Genomic DNA, 23328 nt, shown 5'->3' with positions numbered 1-23328 from the left:
CCCAACCCCGACGGCTTTCTGACTCATGCCAGCTTGTCTGTGTTGATCAGCATTTGCCCAGCAAATATTGACCCTGCCGCACTTTAGAGGAAATCCAGAGCTAGAGGAGGCCCTTTCCCCTTCCGTGGTAGACCGGCTCCTGGAGGACACGAACACATCCATACACATGGGGACAGGAACGCGCGAGCTGCCTGCGCTGTGTGGTGGGAGGAGGCGGGGTGCCCTTCTGCCAAGCACAGGGGTGCCAGGCTGGGCCGGGCCAGGGCAGACATTCAGCCCTCCAGCCCGTTGCAGGGCTTCATACACCTGGGCAAGCACTGCATTTGCATCCCTCCCAGGTGCCAGTTGGCTCGCCAATCACCTCCTCCTGGCACCAGGCGCTGTGATCAGAGTGGAAGGTGGAACTGGGTGTAAAGGCCAGGCCAGTAGCAATGGGGCTGCAGACAGACGCGGAGAGCTTGCTAACAGGGCGTGCGGCGCGCTGGAGAGGGAGAGGTGCTGCATTTGGGAAAGAACAGACAGCTTGCAGAAGAGGCTGGGGAGGGAATCTGGCTGTTTCACCCCAAAGATGGACAGAGGCCATGCAGGAGGGGGAGGGGCCGAGAAGTCCCCCACTCGCCCTGGAGCTCTGGGGAGCCTGGCAGGTCTTAAACGTCACCTCCAAATCACCGTATTTCGCTCATCCTCCCTCCACAGCCTTCTCCCCCCACTGGCTTCTCTGTTTCTCTGACTCTCATGTTCTTTCCTGCCCTGGCCTCCCTCTCTGGGATTTAATTTGAGTCGGCCTTGTTCGCCATCTCTCCATTTCCTGTGAAATCTCTCTCCTTGTATCTCTCACCAGGTGCAGAGCTTTGTGACAACAAGGACTGTGCTTTACGCGCCTGGAAAAAAAATCCCTCTTTTAGCAGCATTTCCAACATATAGGACACGCGCCGTGGAAAATGTGGCGATTTTAAATGGCATGCTAACACATACTTGCCGTTTAATGTATTTATTTATTTTATTATGTTTTTACAACACTTTATTAATGTATTTATTTTTAGAGCAATATGTTTCCTAAATGTATTTAATATATTTACTTTTATGTGTAATAAGAAAAAAGTACTCCCTGCACACGACAGCCATGATTTCACTGATGTGTCTGGGGAGGATGAGGCTAAAACAAGGTTTAAATGAAAGAATTAGTTGATTCAAAGAAAAAAATACTGGTGGTTCACAGATACTGGGAACACTGCACAGGTGGTGTGGCAGTGACTGGTCTGGAGATCTGGCCCCGCCAGGAGAGGCTCCACAAATCGCTGTTGGGAAAGTAACTCGATTTTTAAATACGTCGTTTAGTACTACGTATTCAGGGTGGCTTGCCTAAAAGGAGCAGTCATTCCAAGAACTCCGGAAGGAAGGAGGAGAGGGACAGAGGAAGGGAGAGAGAAGGCTGTGGGCCTTACACCTGAAGGCCTTTCAGGGGTGCCTCCTGCTGGGTTGGAGGACAATGGGGTGGGCTCAGAGTCTGGTGTTTTAAGGGCATCACCAGGTGGCCGGGAAGAGGTCAGAGTTTCATTCCTAACAGATAAGAATTGTCTCATCATCTGCTTGTCTTCCTCTCCTCTGATTCTGCTTTGATACCTTTTTCATCCTCAGTGTTAACTCTGTCTACACACACACACACTCACACATACACACACACAACACACACACACACACACACACACACACACAATACTAGGTTGTGATGTCAAATATATTTCTTCTGAGGTGTCTCTTCTAAAAAGTCTGGAAACACTGCACTAGGTCATCACACCGCTCTTTCTACTCTGCTTAGTCCTTCATTCACCTGTTCATTCATTCCCACTCATTAAACCTTTTATGTGCCAGGTTCTGAACTCAATATCCCCATGTCTGAACTCAATATCCCCAGTTTCGGAACTCAATAGCGCCATCTGGTGCGCATCTGTTTCAGTGCAAATTCTTTCTCCATGAAAAATGCATTCTCTCTTTCACTTCCCTGAAAAATGCATTCTCTCTTCCATCCTAGGGGCCTTTGCAAAACTCTACTCATCTCTTTCCTTTCTCTTTGAGCTACTTTCACCCTTCAGCTAAAGAATCCTTCCCTTATCCTCAAAGACTGGCTTTGGTTCTTGAGGTGATTTTAAAATAAGGCTGCAAATTCTCTGACACTTGCTCCTGACTGCTTCCACCAATAGGGATGGTGGAAGTGAAACTCTGTGACTTCTAAAGCTAGGTCATAAAAGGGCATGCAGCTTCCACTTAGCTGATGGGATACCTGCTTTCGGGGCTGAGAGCTGCCATGGGAGAAATCCAGGCACCCGAGGCCACCGTGGTGGAGGAGTTGCATGCAGTTGCTTCCATGGACAGTCTCAGCTGGACCCGGACTTCAAGCCATCTCTGCCAGGGCGCCAGGCATGTGAGTGGGCTGTGGTGTACCCTCCAGACCAGCCCACCCACCAAATGTATACCCCTGAGTGACCTCGATTGATCCCACGAGTAACAGAAGAACCATCCAACGGAGTCCTGCCTGCATTTGGGACCGACACAATCATGAGTTACAGTGAAACGGTGGTTGGTTAAGCCACTGCGTTTTGTGGTGGTTTGTTATGGAGCGATAGAAAACTGTCACAATTTTCCATTGTGATCTATTTTGTGTCTACTGCAGAGTTTACTGCTCTGTAGCTTAATTTCCTAGTTTCTACCTCTCTGTCTTTTTATTTTTTTGATAGAAAATATGAGGCCAGGGATAATGTTTTATTGGCCATTATATTTTTAATATCTAGCTTTAGTTCTGCAAAAATATGAGCCTAATAATTATATTATAAATATTGGATGAATTGAATTAAATGGAATGGGACAAACCTGATTACAGTAAAGTGACCATATAACCACGTTTGCCTGGGACCTGTTGAGTGATGTAATTATTATTTTTTTTCTAAACTATACTTCTATTGATTTTTTTTACAGAGAGGAAGGAAGAGGGACAGAGAGTTAGAAACATCAATGAGAGAGAAACATCGATCAGCTGCCTCCTGCACATCCCCCACTGGGGATGTGCCCGCAACCAAGGTACACGCCCTTGACTGGAATCGAACTCGGGACTCCTCAGTCCGCAGGCTGACGCTCTATCCACTGAGCCAAACCGGTCAGGGAGTGATGTAATTATTAATAAAGTCCTCTTTTGCTCTCAGATTTAAAGGTTAAATTATACAGGTACCCTAATTAGAGGGGTCTTTGTGGGACTGGGGAAGGACCCTGAACAGTACCCATATGATTTATTAGAGTTGGGATTTGGTTCCAGTTGGAGAAGAATGTTGGATTTTTAGATGAGAAACTTAGACGAGTTATTACTCCTGTTGTATTCCTGTTGACATTATATTTTGATTATGTGCCCTATAATTAGATGTTGAAAATGCTAATGTATATTAATACTTGACTGATTTGATTACTCATCCTAATTACACTTTGATCCCTTTTGATAAGTATATTGATTCATATTTTATTTACTTCACAGACGTCTTTGTATAACTGTGCTTTGATAATATCTGATTACATCTTAATATTTGTGATAATAAGAGCTTTCAGTAGCTCTATTCTCACAGTAGCTCTAGTATCACAGTAGCTCTGAGTGATATTCCTTGCCACTTTCCACTGTGTGACATTGGGTAGGTTATTAACTTCTCTGGTCTTTAGTTTCCTCATCTGTGAAATGGAGATAGTGATAAAGTTACTCCTAAGGGTGCCAGGTAGATTAAATGAGATCATATATATATTAATAGGGTATTCTGGCTGGGCCCTCACCGACATTCCAGATAATTCTAGCTTGTAGGTGATATTCCCCTACTGCCACCCAAATACCTACTTGCACGAGCTGACATGCATGAAGGCTTTGTTTTGCTGGTGTTATTTCAGGATGGGGTTAGGGGAAGGGAGGGATAGTTTCAGGTAGGGTGCTGACAACGGGGAGAAGGGAGAGAAGAATGAAGGGGATGGCGTGGTATGAGCCCCACCCTCCCATTCAGGCAACAAGGTGCAGGTTTCCACTAAAAAGAGGGCCTGGCCACGGGGGCCAGTGGAGTGGACATTCATGCCTGGCCACAGGCTGAGTTGGCTTCGGGGCAGGGGGAGGGGGTGTCTTTTGTCAATTTCATACAGAGGGACCCTGAGAGCTACTCAGAGGAGCCATATGAGAGAGAGCCTTGTGCCCATTGGTTTGAGATACAGTAGAGAGAGGGGGGAGGGGAAGTTTGAAGGGGAAGGGAGAGAGAGAGAGAGAGAGAGAGAGAGAGAGAGAGAGAGAGAACAGCTGAACTACTTGTGTGTGTGTGAGAAAGACTGTGTAACTCTAGGCACAAGAAGGGCTGTTTTAGGGCCCAGGTAGATACCATGCTGCAGCATTCTGCCCTGGATCCCAGGTGCCTGGGTGCCCTGTGGAAGAGGGCTGTCTGGCATGTCAGCATTCTCATGAATGCAGAGACATTGGTGTGTATGTTGGAGGGAGGAGAACATGGAGTGAGAGTGTGCAGAGCGGGGAGTGCCCTCTCATTGCTGTAATGGCTAGAAATCACAGACGCCAGGTACCGTGCCAACACTATACATGATCACTTTTAATGGTCACAACAACTCTGTGCCAGCCACCACCAGTACTTTTATCACCCCCATTTTACAGACGGGAAACGCGGGCCAAGAAGGATTAGGTCACTTCCCCGAACGTTACAAAGAGTAACTGGCAGAGCCTGGATTTGAATTCAGGCTGTCAGATGCCAGAGCCCCTGCTCTTAAGCCATTACCCAGATCGCCTCCTCCTCAGGGAAGTGGGCCGGTCCCTGAGCACCAAGGAGCCTCCCAACCCTACTTGGGGGAGCCCTGGAGTGGGGAGGAGCTCACAGCAGTGCTTTTCTTCAGTCTTGTTTTCAGAGATGAGAACAGGGAAGCTCTCTGAACCAAACCAGTGCCCTCGGTGGCCTCCCGGTGAGCCTGTCCTCTTCTGTGACCCAGACCTGGGAGTGGGTAATGGTCCCCTGACATTGGATCATCAGTGGGTCACTGGCCACTTTCCAGGAGATCCCAAGGCCCTGGACAGTGCAGTGATGACCAGACCCAGCCCGGGGACACGGAGCACCGGAGTGACCACCTGGTGCTTACAGGACACTTTTATAGAATCTCACGTGAAGCCCACAAGTTAGCAAGCGCCTTCTCTTCCTCCCCTCACGGGAAACCAACTTACCCACGTCCTTGACACCAAGACGGAAACTCTCTTCTCTGTCATTCTCTTTTAAACTTTTTGAGTATATATAGTGTTATAGTTGAATGTTTGGGATTTTCAAAAATAAAATGCTACTTTTCTCATTTACTTTGACGTTAAAAACTTTGTTGTGCCCGGATTTAAAAGAAAAAAAGTGAACCTTGGTGGAAATATACTAAAATGCTAACAAGTCTGTGGGTGATGCAATTATGGGTTATTTTAATTTTCTTCTCTATTCTCCTCAGTAAGCATGTTCTGCTTTTATAATATGGAAGAAAATGGATTTTGTTTGTATGTGGGTGTTTTTTTTTTTTTAAGTTTGAGATTAGTTGTCTCCATGAAGTTATATTCTATCTAGTGCAGACAACTTTTATTTTGAGTTGTGATGATATTTTTTGGTTTGTACTTCATTTCACTCCCTGAAATTCCGCCATGGCAGCTCTGTCCAGCTCAGAGGGAGGTGGATCAATGACCAAAAGTACAGATCCAGCCAACTTCTCATCTAAGAGCTGAATGGAAAGACCTTTGGGTGGGGAGACTGAGGGTGAATTCTGGTTCTGCTGCCCCACACGTGGAGCCCCTCAGCCTCCTGGTCTACCACCCCTTCCAGGACCACGCTGCAGGGAATCGCTGGTGCTGTATGGAAGCCAGTGGGGAAATGGGCAACAATGAGCCTACCTCTGACTCTGTAGGATGATATCAATTTAATTACCTGAAGATCCTGGTAGTTCAAAGTAAGTCTGAGAATGGCTCTTCCCATTGTAGTGAAGGCAGAAAACTAAAGTAGTGGCGCCCTAGCTGGTCTGGCTCAGTGGATAAAGCATTGGCCTACAAACTGAAGGGTTCAATTCCAGTCAAGGGCACATGCCCGGGTTGCGAGCTCAATCCCCAATAGAGGGCGTGCAGGAGGCAGCTGATCAATGATTCTCTCTCATCATTGATGTTTCTATCTCTCCCTCTTCCTTCCTCCCTGAAATCAATAAAAAAATTTCATTTATTTATTTATTTATTTAATATATCTTTATTGATTTCAGAGAGGAAGGGAGAGGGAAAGAGAGATAGAAACATCAATGATGAGAGGGAATCATCAATCGGCTGCCTCCTGCACACCCACACTGGGATGGAGCCCGCAACCCAGGCATGTGCCCTGATCGGGAATGGAACCATGACCTCCTGGTTCATAGGTCGATGCTTAACCACTGAGCCATGCCGGCTGGGCTAAAAAAATATTTTTTAAAAAGAAAGAAAACTAAAGTAGTGGCGATCAGTGTGTCCTGGCATTGGTATTTGAAACAATGTTTTTAAGGTAGCAAAGGGCATAGATGGGATATGGAGAAAGGGAGACAGTCTAAGGGTTATGGGCAAAGGTGTAGAAACAGACACAAGCCCATCACCGTGGCTGATGTGTGGAGACAGAAAGAAAAATCACAAAGAGGAAGCCTGAGACGTCCCCAGCTGTGGGAGCACACAGTCGTGGGTGTCTGTCTTCTCATTCACGGTGCCCGGCAGTAGCCATCCAATAACAGTCTCTCTATACTCTATGACAGTTAACTAATAAATTCTGTTTTTCTTTCATTTAGCTGTAAGTTTAAAGTAAATATTGATATTTTCCAAGATATAAAACCAGTCACTCATCACAAGGCATTTCAACAAAACCAAACAGTTTGGTGCCCTAGACTTACAGAGCTTCTCCTAATTGGATAAAAAGATGAGGTCTGTGCTTTTTCATTTGCCTGATTAATTACTGCTCTGAAACCCTTGAAAACAGACACGGTCTGTAAGCGGTATCTGCTGTTTAATCGAGCACAGATGTTTTTAGAGACCTTTTAAGTAGGCCTGCAGAGTTACTCTCAAGTAAAATGAATCATGGAGCTGTATGTTTTAAAAGTGACTCTACCATGCCAGCGAACAAGCAATTTTTACGAATGTTCAAGCTATGGTCGCTATAATTGTGGTTGGTCCTTAGTCCACCAGCATCACGGAGCAGCACCAAGATGATGGCAGTAAATGGCATCACCACCCACCCAGGGCTCAATGACCAGTCACCCACAACTTTCCCTGGTCCTGTGCTTCCTTCCCTGGTCCGTGCTGTGTCCAACTTCTGTCCTCAAGTTCATCTCCTAAGTATCTCTCTGGCTGTTTCTTTTGACTATTCCTACCACCACTACCTTGGTTAAGGCAACTGTATCAATTGGGCAACTATATGTGTGTACATGCTGATGAGTGGCTCTGACTCCTGGTGGCCCTGTGACTGAGTGATGTCCACAGTGTCCTGTGCTCAGCAGCCCTGCTCAGCTCCTGCAGACTCAGGCTATGGCTTCTCAATGGAGTCACTCCACCTCCTACTTGGACTTCCTCTTTCCCTGCTGCCTTCTATTTTCCCAGCATGATTGTCTTTTCCAAAGACCCTGCCTTCTCATGATGTGGCCGAGGTAGGACAGCTTCAGTCTTGTCATTTTTACCTCCAGTGATATTTCAGGCTTAATTTGGTCTAGAACCCACTTGTTCATCTTTTTGGTGGTCCAGGGGATCCATAGAGCTCTTCTCCAACACCCTGTCCCAAATAAATCCATGTTTTTCCTATCAGCCTTCTTCAACTGTCCAACTTTTGCATCTGTATGTTACTAAATTCACCCCAGATGATTCGAAAAAAGATTTTAATGGGTAGACTATTTTGGGGGGTGTAGTCAGGGTTAAGGAAACAAATGAGGAGAGAGAGCACTCAGGGAGCGGGAATACCGGTCCGCCATTACCACTCATTGGCTGAGGGTCAGTGGAGGAACTGTGTTCCCAAAAGCCAGCAAGAGTGAGGGTGACGGCTGCTGTGTCAAGGAAGGGAAATGGAAGAAAGCTGTGGCAGGCTACCTTCCCAGCCTCCAGAACTGTGAGGACCTTAGAGTTCACTTTTGTGTCATTAGTTCTATGGTTTGACAAATGTATGATGTCATGTATCCACCATTGTAGTATCACACAGAATAACTTCACTGCCCTAAAAATCCTCTACGCTTCACCTTTTCATCTTCCCTCTCTCCCTCTGAACCCTTGATAACCACTGACCTTTTTACTGTCTCCATAGTTTTGTCTTTCCCAGAATGTCAGACAGTTGGAATTATTCGTTATGTATCCATTTCAGATCAGCTTCTTTCACTTAGTCATATGCACTTAAGGGCCTTCTGTGTCCTTTCATGGCTTGATAGCACATTTCTTTCTATTGCCGATAATGTCCCATTGGATGGGTGTACCACACTTGGTTTATCTATGCATATATATTGAAGGGCATCCTGGTTGCTTCCAAGTGTGGGCAAATATGGGGAAAAAAATCTTCTCTAAAAATGCATTTAATAAAATAATTTATAGCAAATATTATCTTGGCAGTAGTATAGTGAAATTTATATTTTAATTTCCCCAAATCTTCCCAAGTATGTCAGGTTAAACAAGGTGTCCTTCAGTGAAAACATTTGTGTAATTATTATAATTTGTATAATTAGTGGTTGACATATAAGTCATAAGAAATTCTTTTTAGAAGATGTCACAACCACTGAGAAAGTGAATGATTAATATCTGGGCACAATCTTTATGCAAGTCTGATGGTTTCTAATTTGTTGCATTTAAGAAAATTGCAATAGGATTTAATTGGCTTTTCAATTGACAGGACTTTTAAATTTAGTTTTGATAGATGCTTACTCTGTGATTTTAGCATTTACCTCAGAAGTTCAAAGAATTGAATGACATGGCTCTAACCAAATTTTTTCCATTCCCATTAACTTACATTTAAGGGCACAATGTCTCAGTACATATCTGTTATAAAAAAGCAAGAAAATAAAAGAAATAAAATAAAATAAAAACATTATGAGGGGTTTTTTAAAAAAATGTATTTGATTCTAGTCTACGCATGTGTCAAAATGCATTTGGGACATGCCTCTCTATCTCTCTGTCTATGTCTCTCTCTCCGTATCTCTTGATATACTTACTATCAATTTGGGCATATCAGGCGACTGAGCAACCATGCCCTCAAGTTTTCTAGGAACCTGGCTGTCCTCCTAGACCAGGGTTATTCAAAGGCGCAGTATCACCATCCCCTGAGAGCCTGTTCAAAATACAAGTTCATGGGCCCCTCCCCAGTTCTTGACTCAGAATCTGGAGATGGTGCCAGACATCCGCGTTGACAAGTCCTCCAGCAATTCGGAAGCAAGCTACTCGGAACCCTGTACTAGATGCCATTTGTTTCTTTAGAGTTTGGTCATTGCCCTGAGGAGTTGGCTTAACTGGCAGTGCCAGGAATTGGTCTTTGTTTCCAAGCCTATCTTGATGGCCATACCCTTGACTTGGTCTTTGTCTCTAGGCTGTATCGTATTTGAATCCCTTTTACTGGCTGGAAAGTCTGGGAAAAAGTCTTACTTTCCAGCCCTGCTAGTTCTGGGCTCTCTATCACCCTCTACATTCTGCTTGTAAGCTGACCAGATCTTCTCTGAGTGGTATTATAGCCTATGCAGCTGACAGCAACCAGCTCCCATCGCGAACTTCTGCCTCCCAAGCTTCTTGTCCAAGTCTCGGGTTCAGTAGGTACATTTGCCATCTTCCAAGTTAACTCAGGTGACAGTTTTACCAGATGTCTTATCATTGCATAACATGGGTCACACTTTCCAGTTCTGTAACCGCTTCTTTGCTGTTTTTCTGCCTCTGTCTTCTATCAAGGCCCAAAGCCAATCCAATATATTTTAGGATTTCATTGCAGTACCAATTTCTGCCAAGTCTGATGTTGCTGTATAATCAACCACTCCAAAACCAGTGACACTTATGATTGCTCACGTGTCCACGGGTTAACTAGGGTTTGGCTGAAAGCCAGGGTTGGCTTGGTGGCTCTGCTTCTCACTGCACACCCGTGTGTCTGCCAGGGTAGCTCTGCTCCCTTGGGCCAGAAGAAGAGCCAGGGCATTATTTTCATAGAGATGGTAGAGGTGCAAGATGAGACGTGAAAATATGTGGTGCTTCTTAGGTCCTAGGCTCAGAACTGGCATGCTATCACTTCTGCCCACAAGGCACTGGCCAAAGCAAGTCACGTGGGCAAGCCCAAAGCCAAAGGACACCTGTGATGAAACTATGACAAGAGTATGGCTGCAGGGAGCCGTGAAGAATGAGGACAACACTTCAATCTGGCACCCAGAATAAAAATAGGAATTTCTCCTATGTGTTGACATTCCTTCAAAATGGTATCCTCCCAGGGCATGTGTGTCCTTGTTTCTTTTTTATCACCAATTAGACTAAGTTCCGGAAGAGCAGGGGTCATATCACCACTGAGGCTCAAGAGCCCAGACAGTGCCTGGCTCAGTAGGTACTTGTGGGACAAGCCAATGACTACATAAATGAATGAGTATTTTTCCAACAGGCAGTTTGCCAATTTAGATCTGCAGAGACCAGGAATTAAGTGCTGATTTGGAACCTCATCTGGACATTGAATTTGAACCTGCAAGATTTCCATCAGTATGTCTTCTTAGGAAAATGAAAAGCTCACCTTTGCGTTTGAACTTCATAGGAGCAAAGTGAAAGTAGGAGGAAGATACCGCAACTTGAAAAAGAGCCAAAAAAGAAAAAAAAAATGCAACAAAGGGAAGCTGTTGAGAGGGAAGAGCTGATGAAATACCTGTGTGGGTTTTCATGCTACTTTTTCCCTTTCTCTCAAATTCTTCCTTTAGAAAAGGGTGAGTGAGGGAGTTTAAGTAGCTGTCTCAGGGGCACCAGGCCTGTCACTGCCTGTTTTGTAATCGGAGCCAAGAATCAACTGGGGAAGGGGTAGCGGGGTGTACTAAGACCTCCCCGTGAAATCTGGTTGGCAGGCTGTGTGACCCCCTCAGGAGCCACGTGGGACAGTTTGATGTCTGTTGAACCTGTTCACAGCATCCTTCCATCTGCACTCACAGCCTGGCTGTTGCCGCAGATAACAGCGTTAATATTTCTCCCTTCATAACACAGCCTTCTCTGCTCTACTCTTTCGGAATTTTGTTACAAATATGTTGCAGTGCGAGGGCTGAAAGGAGAGAGAAAAATTGAAAGTCCACCTGACTTAAAATCATTGTCTCTATCAGGACACCCTAAGCCTTCTCTACTTTTCAGTAAGAGCCCTTTACTTCGCTTATCTCAAGGTTTTGCTCATACTGTGACCTCACCAGTCGGCTCTCCCTTCCCACGTTCAATAGGAACACCAACCCCTGTTGTCAAATACATGATTAATGCTCATTAAAGGGACTGACTGCTCCAAGGGATTCCGTGATTTCTTGCAGGAGCCTAATGATATGATGGAAAGAACATGAGTTTTGGAGATAGAGGCCCATCTGTGTGACCTTGAGTATCTCTCCAAGCCTATTTCCTGTGGCAGAATGGAGCTGCTGGTACCTTCTCACAGGGTGTTTGTTCCCACTGAAGGAGGTAATATATGGCCGATGTGATGATCAGACCATCAATGGGGAGAGGTGACATCCCCAGGGGTTGTACGGTTTGCAGGCTGGGAATCTGGAGATGTGCTCAGCGATGGGAACATTCCTGAAGGAGCAGAAGATCAGCCCCTCAGCTGGGTGTAGCAGCTGATGAGGGACTTAGGAGCCAGCCCCTCTGGGTTCAGCTTCTAGCTCTGTTGCTTACTAGCTGCATGGCCTTAGAAAATCACCTAAACTTCCTAAATTCAGTTTTCTCATTAATAAAACTGGCATATTAACTCATATCTCTTAGAACTGTCAAAATTTTATGAAATAATGACTGTAGAGGGTTTAAAAATGCTAGTCTCCCTCCCCCTGAATCTCTAGCCTCATGTGTAAAGTAGCAGTAATAATACCCATCTCCACAGGTTACAGCAGGAAAATGCCAATTCCAGTGTTCACTATGCCTACCGTGGCTATTATGTTTAGGCATAAACCTCACTGAATCACAATTGCAAAAGGAGGGAAGTGGACCACAGTGATGGGATCTCATCAGAGTCACTCTGGTAGCCAAACAATGGGGGGATGTCTCCCATTTCCCCTTTGTCAAGGTAATTCCTGTGTGTCATTGCATATGCTTAATTTTTGCATTGGGACAGGGCCAAGGAAGTTTCTCTTCCCTTCTCTTCTCTTCTCTTCTCTTCTCTTCTCTTCTCTTCTCTTCTCTTCTCTTCTCTTCTCTTCTCTTCTCTTCTCTTCTCTTCTCTTCTCTTCTCTTCTCCTCTCCTCTCCTCTCCTCTCCTCTCCTCTCCTCTCCTCTCCTCTCCTCTCCTCTCCTCTCCTCTCTTCCCTTCCCTTCCCTTCCCTTCCCTTCCCTTCCCTTCCCTTCCCTTCCCTTCCCTTCCCTTCCCTTCCCTTCCCTCCCCTCCCCTCCCCTCCCCTCCCCTCTCCTCCCCTCCCCTCCCCTCCTCTCCTCTCCTCTCCTCTCCTCTCCTCTTCTCTCTGTAAAATCACTTCTTGAAAACACCCTCCAGTTTTGACCCAACTGTGGGGCACTTTGTTCCATTAACACAGGGATCTCTAGTGGGCCCATGCATGGGCCTATGATGAGGTGCATAGGCCCCTGACACTGTTTAATGTTTCCCAGGTAGAGAAAGGGTCGTGGCATTCATGAAGCTCCGTGAGCCTGCCTCCCCCGCAAGGGTTAGAAACACCGCTCTGAGAGCAGATGAATGCAGCCATGCTATTCCATGGGGGCCTTAAACCCAACTCACTTCTGCAAATGGATGGGAGGCCAATTTCTTTGGAACTTTTCCCACTTTGTTTAACACAGAAGTTGTAGCAGCAAAGACAGATCTAAATCTTTTGTGCATTTTCTTTCCACTGTGCTCTCAGGGGAGGAAGTCCTGTGTTTGGGGCCCAGTGGACCCCCATCCCTGGACCTGCCCACAGAGCAGGTAAACTTGCCTTTTCTGAAAACCCTTGATGATGAATGTCATCATTAAACTTCCACAGCTGAGCAGAAGCCCCCTGGCCTCTGAGTTATGGAGCCTCCCTGCCTCTGTGAGGTGGCTCCTGGTTAGGTGGCTCTGGTGACCCTCTGAACTTCCTCCCTCCTGCAGGCAGCCTTGCCCAACACGCACCAGCGCCAGAGGCCAGAAATGCAGTTGCACCATTGAAGGCGATTCCTTCCTATTAAGCTTCAAAGGGTCCTCATTTGTGACTTTTCAAATAATTGGGCCCCAAAAGAAGCACCGTAGACTGATTGGTTCTCTTTGGAATTTGTTTCGCATAAATCCAGCTCAGCTAAGGTGAACCTCAACGTGGACTGCAAGGAGAATGTGTTTGGTTATGCTGGGCTGTAGGCACTAAATCGGGCCACATTGTCACTTTTCTTTGGTAACGTAAACAAGCCACAGACTGCACAGCGCTTGTCAGTGACTGCAATCGGTCAAGTCTGCCGGCTGAGCTATAACTCAGAAGGAAAAAGTCCGATAACTTAGTCTGAGCTTCACCTTTCATGAGCCATCAGTTCATACATCACCCCTGACATAAAAGGGGCCTCATTCCCACAGCGTTAGCCCCAGAAGGTTTTTCCTGGTGTTAAGTTCTTTAAAATAGCATCTGTGCCGAGGACATTAGTCTCCAAAATTTTACCCAAGTGCCAATGATTCTACTAAATCAGCCTTGCACGACAATTCCTCGGGGCTCCTTCTATTTATTTAGGCCAGAGTGACTATTCAGGAAGGTAATATTTTGCAGGTCAATATTTTATCGCTTGATCCAACCTACAATATGTACTACACCTTGAACACTGGTCAACAGGGCCTCTGAGGGTATAGGTTCACCTGCTTGTCATTTAGAATATTAATCATTCGACACATGTTTCTTGAACATCTGCTCTGTGCCAGGCACAGCATCAGACTGGAGCTGAGGCAGAGAGGAGCATGGCAAGGCTCTTGGTCTTCTGAAACTTATATGCATACTAGAGGCCCGGTGCACAACATTCATGCACTCGGGGGGCGGATCCCTCAGCCTGGCCTGTGCCCTCTTGCAGTCCAGGAGCCCTCAGGAGATGTCCAACTGACAGCTTAGGCCCGTTTCCCCTGGGAGTTGAACATCCTTAGAGCTGCCGTGGAGCCCGAGAGGGTCCCGCCACCACTGCTGAGCTCACCAGCCAAGAGCCCAGCTTCTGGTGCACTGACCACCAGGGGGCAGCTCCTGCATGGAGCGTCTGTCCCCTGGTGGTCAGTGCACATCATGGCAACTGATCATTCCATGGTTCGGTCGATTTGTATATTAGCCTTTTATTATGTAAGATGGAGAAGACAGACCAAGTAAACCAATAAAATAATTATAGACAGTAGCGCTTTGAAGGAACTAGTGAGAATGATGTTATGAATAATGAAGATGGGGGTAGTCATGGAACGTGTCTCAATCCAGACACTTCAGCTGAGCCTGAAGGATGAGAAGGCACCAGCCAGGCCAGAGGAGAGAAGTGAGCCAGCCAAGGCCCGTGCCTCATCTTGGTATGGCTGGACAACCATTGCTGTGGCTTCTCTATCTACCGGATTGTTCAGGACCTGAACTTTTTTCTCACTTAAACTATGGCTTGAAACTCGCTAATTGTGATGTTTGGAGAGTCGAAGCATTCTCCTGAGTAACTGAGCAGTTTTAGAAGAGAGTCTCCTTCCGCAGACGCCCTGTGGAGCCCGGGGTGGGGTAGGGGGTTGTTCTGTCTGCAGGAAGAGTGAACCTAGATCACCCCTGCCCCAGTCACAGCCGCCCTGGGAGCACACCAAGAACCAGCTTTGTTGACTCACGGGCTCTTATGGAGAAATTACTTCCTGGTTGTAAATTAGTCACCAGGGGGAGTTGGTTTTCCTTCCAGAGGTCAGGCGTGCTGTTTAGCACCATGATTCCCGACGCGGGGAGAACTGGGACGCCCTAATGTCATTTGTTGGAGTTCACAGTGACCTCATCCCCTGAAAGTGCTAGGCCGCTTGTGCTTGTTTGAAACATTTAACTGGATATAAAATTCATTTCACTTTGAGGAATTTTGAGAAATTGATGAATTCCCAGGTGTTGCAAAACTGTTGCTAGGAATTGAATAATAAAGTGATTTGTTCCGGACCCTAATAGCCAGAAAGAATAACTGCTTTCCTAAGACGTTTATTAGCTCAGGAAGAGAGGCAATCTAATGGTCTGAAACAAGGCAAACCCTGAAGCACAGAGAAGTGTGGGGCTTACATTTGGGTGTCTATTGGGGTAAAACAGTGGGTGAGCTGCCTTACCTGTGAGAAGTACAGACAGTTCCTGGGTGGGACCTTTGCTACACATGAAAACCCCCCAGAGCCGCTGCTCCCCTGTGACGGCGATGGAGACACTAGAGCCCCATTCCCCCATCCCGGACCTAGCGATCTGAGACTTCCTCTCCCCTCCTTCGTGAAGCCGCCACACTTCCCAGGAGATGTTCAGTGAAATAGTCACCCTTATGGGTTGAATTGTGTTTCCCTAAAAAAGCTGTTGAAGTCCTAACTCCCAGTACCTGTGAATGTGACCTTATTTGGAAACAGGGTCATTGCAAAGATCAAGTTGAGATGAGGTCATTAGCTTAGGCCTTAATTGAATACGATGGGGTCCTTATAAAAAGGAGAAGTTTGGACAGAGAGATAGACATGTGTAGAAGGAAGACAATGTGAAGATGCAGGGAGATGACACTCACAAGCCAAGGAAGGCCTGAGGCCACCAGCCGTAGGGAGACGAGCTGATTCTCCTCACAGCCCTGAAGGAACCAGCCCTGCTGACACCTTAATTCCGGACTTCCATTGTCCGGAACTCCGATAAATTGCTGTTGTTTTAAGCCCCCCAGCACCGTGTTACAGAAGCCCTGGAAAACTAACACACTCGCTATACATTTTCTCAATGAATGTAATGTACACACATACTTGGTATAAGAAACTGCTTAGACCTGCCTTTACCTTGGCTTCAGAGGGACCTAAAACTCAAGTCTTTGTCATTATTGCCATCATAGTCCTTATCACCATTTATTCTGCACCAAGCCCTGTACTGGGTGCTTTACTTCCATTATTTCATTTATGCCGTAAAAAGGGAAGTGTCCATACGTCCATTTTACAGCAGAGTAAGCTGAGATCACCCATCTCATTAATGATGGGACTTGGATTTTAACTACCAGTATTGCTGTAGGGGGTCCAGGAACCTGGCATACGGGCCTTTGCAAGTGTACAGTCAGACTAAATACACTTCCTTAGGGTAAAGCAGTTTAGAAGGTTGGCCCAGGAATCTATCCTCTGAAACCAAGGTCATGTCGTTGGGAAAATATGTTCTGAGTTTCATAATATAACTGACTTGCTAATGAATCTTTGAAACATGTTCATTAGCGAGTTTGTTTATAGGTTTCCCGAGTCATTAAGTTGAAATGTTGCATTACTTATAACAATTACTCAGAATTTTAATGAAAAAATGCAGATGGGTGATATATATATTTTGCTAAATAATGTCAAAAGATTTAAAATATATTCTCCCCTGCTGGATGAGGTGAAGTGTTAATGAGGCTATTTGGTTACAGATTAGCAGGATGGGAACGAAATTGGGAGAAGTGAGAAAAGCTTTAGGTTTTTCTATAGACACTGACTTTTACAAATTAAAATTAGGGGTAATACCTGGCCTACATGTGTCAGTGGTTGAGCCTTGAGCTATGAACCAGGAGGTCATGGTTTGATTCCTAGTCAGGGCACATGCCTGGGTTGCAGGCTCAATCCCCAGAATCGGGCTTGTGGGAGGCAACTGATGGATGATTCTCTCTCATCATTGATGTTTCTATCTCTCTCTCCTGTCCCTTCCTCTCTGAAATCAATAAAAATATATTTTAAAAAATAGGGATGACAAATGAGACAGGTCCCAAGAAGTCAAATCATACTTCTAGGATTGATGAAGATGACTCTCTCCACTCCCTTTTCTCCCCATAAACATTTTATTCAGAATAAGGACACCCCCTGGCAATGGGCAAGGAGACACCTGATTGGTGGTGTTGCTTTTATATCAATCAGGGGCAAAGCAGATGTACAGTCCTTAGTTCATCCTAGCTTGATGCCTGTGTCGGTGTCCAGAGCTGTTTCATGCCTGAGGCACATTAAAAAAGAATAAGGACTATAGTTATGAAAAATAAATGCACAGAACACATTTTTCAAAAAAAACCCAAACTTAAAAAAAACATAACTATAATTACTTGAGAAAACAGTAATCACAAAGTTGGTATATACAGTGATAAGTTATACAAGTTAGTAGATAATCGCAAGACTGATTCTCTCATTTTCTTGGTCAACACATTTTCTGAGACTCTGTACTAATCAGACCTCAATGGCATACGTTTTTTAGAATATTAATCAGACTGGCTTAAAAAGTGGGGTTACTAGGGAGTGGGATTAATTAAGTCACCCAATTGAAAAGTCTAATGCAATATCTACTACTCAGTAAAGATAGATGTATGAACCTAGAATATAATCAGTCTCACCTGTGGTATGAATGTAAATCTAAACTTCATAGTTCTCATGCATGAAATTTTTGGTTTATAAGAGTTTGAAATCAACCAATGGCAGCTTGAAGATAGACTGTCAATTGTGTTGTTTTTTTGTTATAAGAAATGTGTTGGTTGCTTTCAAATGTCTGAAGAGTAATATTTAAATGTGAAAAAAATTTTAATTTGCTAATAAAAGTTAATTTATCTTTAAATGTTAGGAAGAATGGGAAATGGATAGATACAAAGTTAACTGAATAACTCTAACACTTCCAAATAAAAAATCCATTATATCCCCAGAGAGTAATCATTAACTATAATCACATAATGAGAGGCATATGCAAAGACCAAGATTGTAACTGCTCGTTGAAAAGATCACCTAAATCTTGTATTTTTTTTCTCTCTCCAAACCATTGAGTAAGACAGTGATTAGGGTTGTACCCTGAGAGAGAGAGAGAGAGAGAGACAGAGAGAGAGGGAGTGTTTTATTCTTTTTTTGATTTTTGCTTCATGATCCTGTTACATTTGTTACATTTCTAAAGGGTACTCAGTAAACACAGTACAGGCATGGCAGGAGAATATAGTTGGAAACAGGAGTTTGAGCTCCCATGACCACTGACTGGCTGTGTGACTTTGAGCAAGTCATTGAACTATCCCTGCAAAATGAAAATGAGGGTGATGGTCTCAAACATCCCATTTGAGTATCAAATGAGATTATGACTGAGGAAGTGCTTTGTAAAGTGGGAAGTGCTAAACAAACACTACTTGCTACTACTGGTCAACGTGCAATGGAAAATGATCCCATGCTCTTCGCTCCCACTGGATTTCTTAGTACCTCCTTTGGGACCACTAATTTCTGGTAGCTACTGCAAGGTGTGCCTAAGGTGTGGTAGGCGAGGAAATAACCTTATCCCCAGCTGCCACAGATACAGTAGGAAAGCGCTCAGGCATTCAGGAACACATTTGTAGTAACATTTCTGGGCTTCAGATCAAGTTGAAAACTCACGTCAAAAGGCCTACACTTGCCCATACTTGTTTTTTTTCTTCTTCTCACTCTTCCCAGTACCTAAAAAGGATCATATAGTTCTAATTAGGCCTAGAGAGGCCAACAAAAGACATGTGTTTCCAAGAGGTTTGGACTTATGAACTGCAACTGTAGGCTACCGTGTACTTTAATATATTCAGAGAGACGATTATGATTACTTTACTTATGGCTTTGGAAAACAGTCTGGGCAGCATTCTACGGAACATATAGCTTTTCTCTGTCAAAAACCAAATCGAAATGACATTTTTGGAATCACTCACTCTTTTAAAAGCAACCAACCATCTGAAAACACTCAATGAAGTGGAATAAAGTTGTACAGAGCTTTGTGATCCTCAGGAGAGGAACAAAAGTTGGGAAGAAAGTTTAGCTGCCAAGCTGCAGGAACAGACAATTCACAAAGAAGGGAGTTGAATGGCCTACAGTGTGTGGAAAAAGGTTCATTCTCGCTGAACAAAATGCCATTGGCAGAGGTAGAAGTAAATTCCAGCACTCGGTGTCAGCCAGATTCTGTAAAATGGGCAGTCCTGTGCTCGGTGGGAATGGAAACGAGTACAATCTTTTCTAGATCGCTATTTGACAAGGTCCAAAGTAATTTACATTTGAAACTGCTTTAAGAAATTTATCATTGATTTAGAAAAATTTTGAAAGGAGAGGTTCACTGCAATCTTATGCATGATAAGGAAAATTAAAAACCTAAGTGTTTGGTAATAGGGGAATGATGAAATACATTGGGGTTCAGCCATCTGTTAGGGACTGCATGTTTGTGTGCCCCCCTTTTATGTGTTTAAACTGTAACCCCCAATACAATGGTAGCAGGAGGTGGGGCCTTTGGGAGGTAATTAGCTCATGAAGTGGAGCCCCATGATGGCATTATGCCTTTTGAGAAGACAGCAGTTCATAAAACAAAAAGGCCTTCACTAGAGCTCAACCATGCGGAGATCCTTTCCAGCTCCAGAACCAAGATAAACAAACATTTGTTGTTTAAGTCACCCAGTCTCAGGTATTCTGTTGCAGCAGCCTAAACAGACGGAGACACCATTCATATGAAAAATGTTATACAGTCTTTAAATCTGATTATTTTGAAATGTACTTAATAACATCAGGAATATTGTTCTATCATGTTAATTATACTAAAGGAGGATGCAAAACTACACGCAGTATATAATGCCTATCTGGGAAGTCTATGCATAGAAAAAGAGTGAAAGGAAATATAATAAAACATGAATAATAGTTGCCACTGTTAGATGAGGATATGCAGGGTTTCTATTTTGACTTTGTATATGTTTATACTTTTAAAAATATACACAAGTAAAAAATAAAATTATATATAATTAAGTGTATACATTATTTTTTTAAATATATTTTATTGATTTTTTACACAGAGAAAGGGAGAGGGATAGAGAGTTAGAAACATCGATGAGAGAGAAACATCGATCAGCTGCCTCCTGCATACCTCCTACTGGGTATGTGCCCGCAACCAAGGTACATGCCCCTGACCGGAATCGAACCTGGGACCCTTGAGTCCGCAGGCCGATGCTCTATCCACTGAGCCAAACCGGTTAGGGCAGTGTATACATTATTATGTGAATGGCCAATAAACGTTGTATTAAGAAGAATAAATATTTGGTGTCTCCTTAAGAATTTCATCTGAGCAGCTTGACTGGAAACGAGGCTCCAGCTGGCAGCGAGGAGGGCCCCTGGCCTCTGCTCATTTCTGTGAGAAGGATTCGGGCTGGAGCAGGAGCCGGGCCATCAACGTGAACACACGGGACTTGCAGGTCTGTCAGCCAGCAGCATCCTATTAAGTATGACAAGAACTAAAAAGGCAGAGGGTGAACAAAAATCCCCTTATACTATTTCTGTTGTGTTTCAGGGTTTTGTTTCTTCCCCTTCCGTGTAAATTCTGTTAGGTTTTACCTTTACAGTCTGCCCAGTTACTGATCTGAAGTCGAAGATTGAGAGAGTGAGACGTTTCGAACTTTCCCAACAAAGTTCATTAAAATGGCCTGGGAAAGGGTGGGCTGAGGTTTCTTTTTATTTAGGTTTCAGGCGATGCTGTGTATTTTCAGGGTTTAGTTGCACACTTGTGAGTCTAGCTGTCTCTAGTTTTGCTGATTAAAAATACAAAAAAAGTGCTCCTTTAGACCAAGTTGAAAAAGACTCAAACTCAGTCCAGTACGTCTAAAAAACAGGCTAGACATCACACTGCAGAAGCAAGAAGAAAAGAGCTGGTTGGCAGTGCTGCTGGGCGTTTTCCATTGGTCCCTCCAGATACACCCTGCACCCCTCGCCCTGGTCTTGTCCGAGAAGACTCGTTTCTATGGCTGCATATAGTGCGGCCAGCACCCTCTGAATTCCACCTGGATTTGGCCAGTGAGATTGAAGTACTTACTCTCCTGGCTCACTGACTGCTGGGCAGGGCTTGGCAGTGGCTTCGTCTCATAAGCAGCTTCTTCCCACAGCTACAGCCCTCTTGGGTTCCAATGGCTGCTTCCTTGCTCTCCTCAGGCAGTGGGTAGTAGTAACTTCCTGTTGGTGCTGACCCCTGGCTACTTGTTGGGCTCCTTTCATCCTGCCCCAGCCTTTGTAAACAACACCTTCATCCAATTGTCTTTAATGTCACCTTTTGAATTTGCCATCTCTTTCTGGCCAGGACCCGGAGCTTTCAAACATCTTGCAGGACAGTGCAGCTTCATTCTGTGTCATGACTATCCCTGAGACTATTTCGGCTGCTGCATTTAACACTTTTCATATTATTACAGTCAGTAGAGGAATTGGTGAGCATCTCTCAGTGTGTGACCATAGTCAGCCTTAAGCCTTCAGGATCAGTAATAATGGATTCAGCAGTTGGGTTCCACAAAACACTGGTATGTCAAAACAGAGGTGTGCTGGAGTAATTTATTATCTATCTATCTATCTATCTATCTATCTATCTATCTATCTAGCCTAAGCAACCTAAAGACCAGTCAACTGGTTTTGTGCATTAAAAAACAAATTAAGCCCTGACCCAGTAGCTCAGTTGGTTGGAATGTCTCCTGGATCTGGCCAGCCCCCCTCCATCAGCCCTGATGGGGGAGGGCGGACAGCCAACCTCCCACAGTCCCTCCCCGCAGCCGACAGGGCCAACCAATTGGCCCTGATTGCCGGCCAGGCTGAGGGACCCCACTCGTGCACAAATTCGTGCATCAGGCCTCTAGTTTATTAATAATGAAGAACTGAGTTTTGTGCATTAAAAAACAAATTAAGCCCTGACCCAGTAGCTCAGTTGGTTGGAATGTCGCCTGGATATGCCAGGGTTATGGTTCGATCCTGATCAGGGTGCAAGCAGGAATCAATGGATGAATGCATGGATGGGTAGAGCAGCAAATCAATGTCTCTCTCTCTCTCTCTCTCAAATCAAATCAATCAATAATTTTTTTAAAATTAAAAAGAGTAGATGTGTTGTCTTTATAGCAGTGCTGTTTTTACTCAGTATGCTTTCTTGAGACACAGGCAAAGGACATAGGGAGTTCCAGTGAATGCACCTGAAATTGCCTGTAACATGCATGTATCCTTATCTACATGCCAGTCCATAGGAATGATCCTGGAAATGTGTCCCACACATGATCTCACCTATCTTATATGTTGTGTAGAGAAAAGGTAGGGAACTATTATAGCAATTCATTTAGAGAATTCCTTTGACTCAATAACTCTACTATTTGTCATCTGATTTTTTCATCAGTCTGTGTGGTATAAAATTTCTAATATTTTAATTACTATTTCAGTAATAAGTACCTTAGATGCATTATCTTATTTAATCCTCACATTTTAACAATTACAAGTTCAGGTCTGTCTTGGGTCTCGTGGTATAAATGTGAGCTGGGTAATGCTCATAGCACTGCTTTCTGCTGAGACTATGACTAATAGATCTAAAATGATGAATGAAAAAACGTTCAAATCTCTTCCTTGGGTCAATTTCCTTCAATTAAACTGCTAGATCTTGAGGATACTGAGATGAATGAAACACATTTCTGCCTTCCAAGAATCGGAAGCCTAATTGGTAAAGAGAGGTATAAACAAATAATGAAAGAACTGTAATAAAATGTGATAAAGTGATAATAGAAGCCTGCTTAGAATTTAATGGGAAAACAGATGAGGGAGCAATGAGTTCATTGAGAGGTAAGAGGAGTGTCATGAAAAATTATGCACCGAAGGTGGCAGTTAAGCCTGACCTTGAAGGGTGTTTAGGAGTTCAACAGTGAAACTGGTGGAGGAAGTGTTACAGGCAAAGGGTCTGGCAGGGGTGCTCTTCTCATTCTTGCCAAAGGCTTAGAGTCTCCAACTGCTTTTGGACATTGCATTTTCTATGATCTGTCTAGGTTTCACACAGAGTCTTCTTTGGGTCTAAGGGATTAAAATACCATTTGAAGAGAGACATTGGGAGAGAAGAAAGCTGGCTGGCCTAGAGTAAAAGCTAACTATTGACCTCAGTCTCAGCAGAATTATGTCCCAACTACCCGAGAAAACCAGCTAGGGACCCCTGAGTCTGAAATCTGACATAAATGTACAGTCTCAATGTGTACTGCAGTTCACAGAGCCTGCCTCT

The 23328-nt window shown here is 44.4% G+C and overlaps 1 pseudogene; it reads left to right on the top strand.

The window, feature by feature from the left end:
- The first annotated feature begins 17172 nt into the window (after window positions 1-17172).
- Window positions 17173-17317, top strand: LOC111825972 (annotated as a pseudogene).
- Window positions 17318-23328: the final 6011 nt, after the last annotated feature.

Source organism: Myotis lucifugus, unplaced genomic scaffold (assembly GCF_000147115.1).
Source record: "Myotis lucifugus unplaced genomic scaffold, Myoluc2.0 scaffold_48, whole genome shotgun sequence".
NCBI lineage: Eukaryota > Metazoa > Chordata > Mammalia > Chiroptera > Vespertilionidae > Myotis > Myotis lucifugus.
Note: the sequence above shows the minus strand (reverse complement) of the source record. Positions and strands in the feature narration are given on the sequence as shown.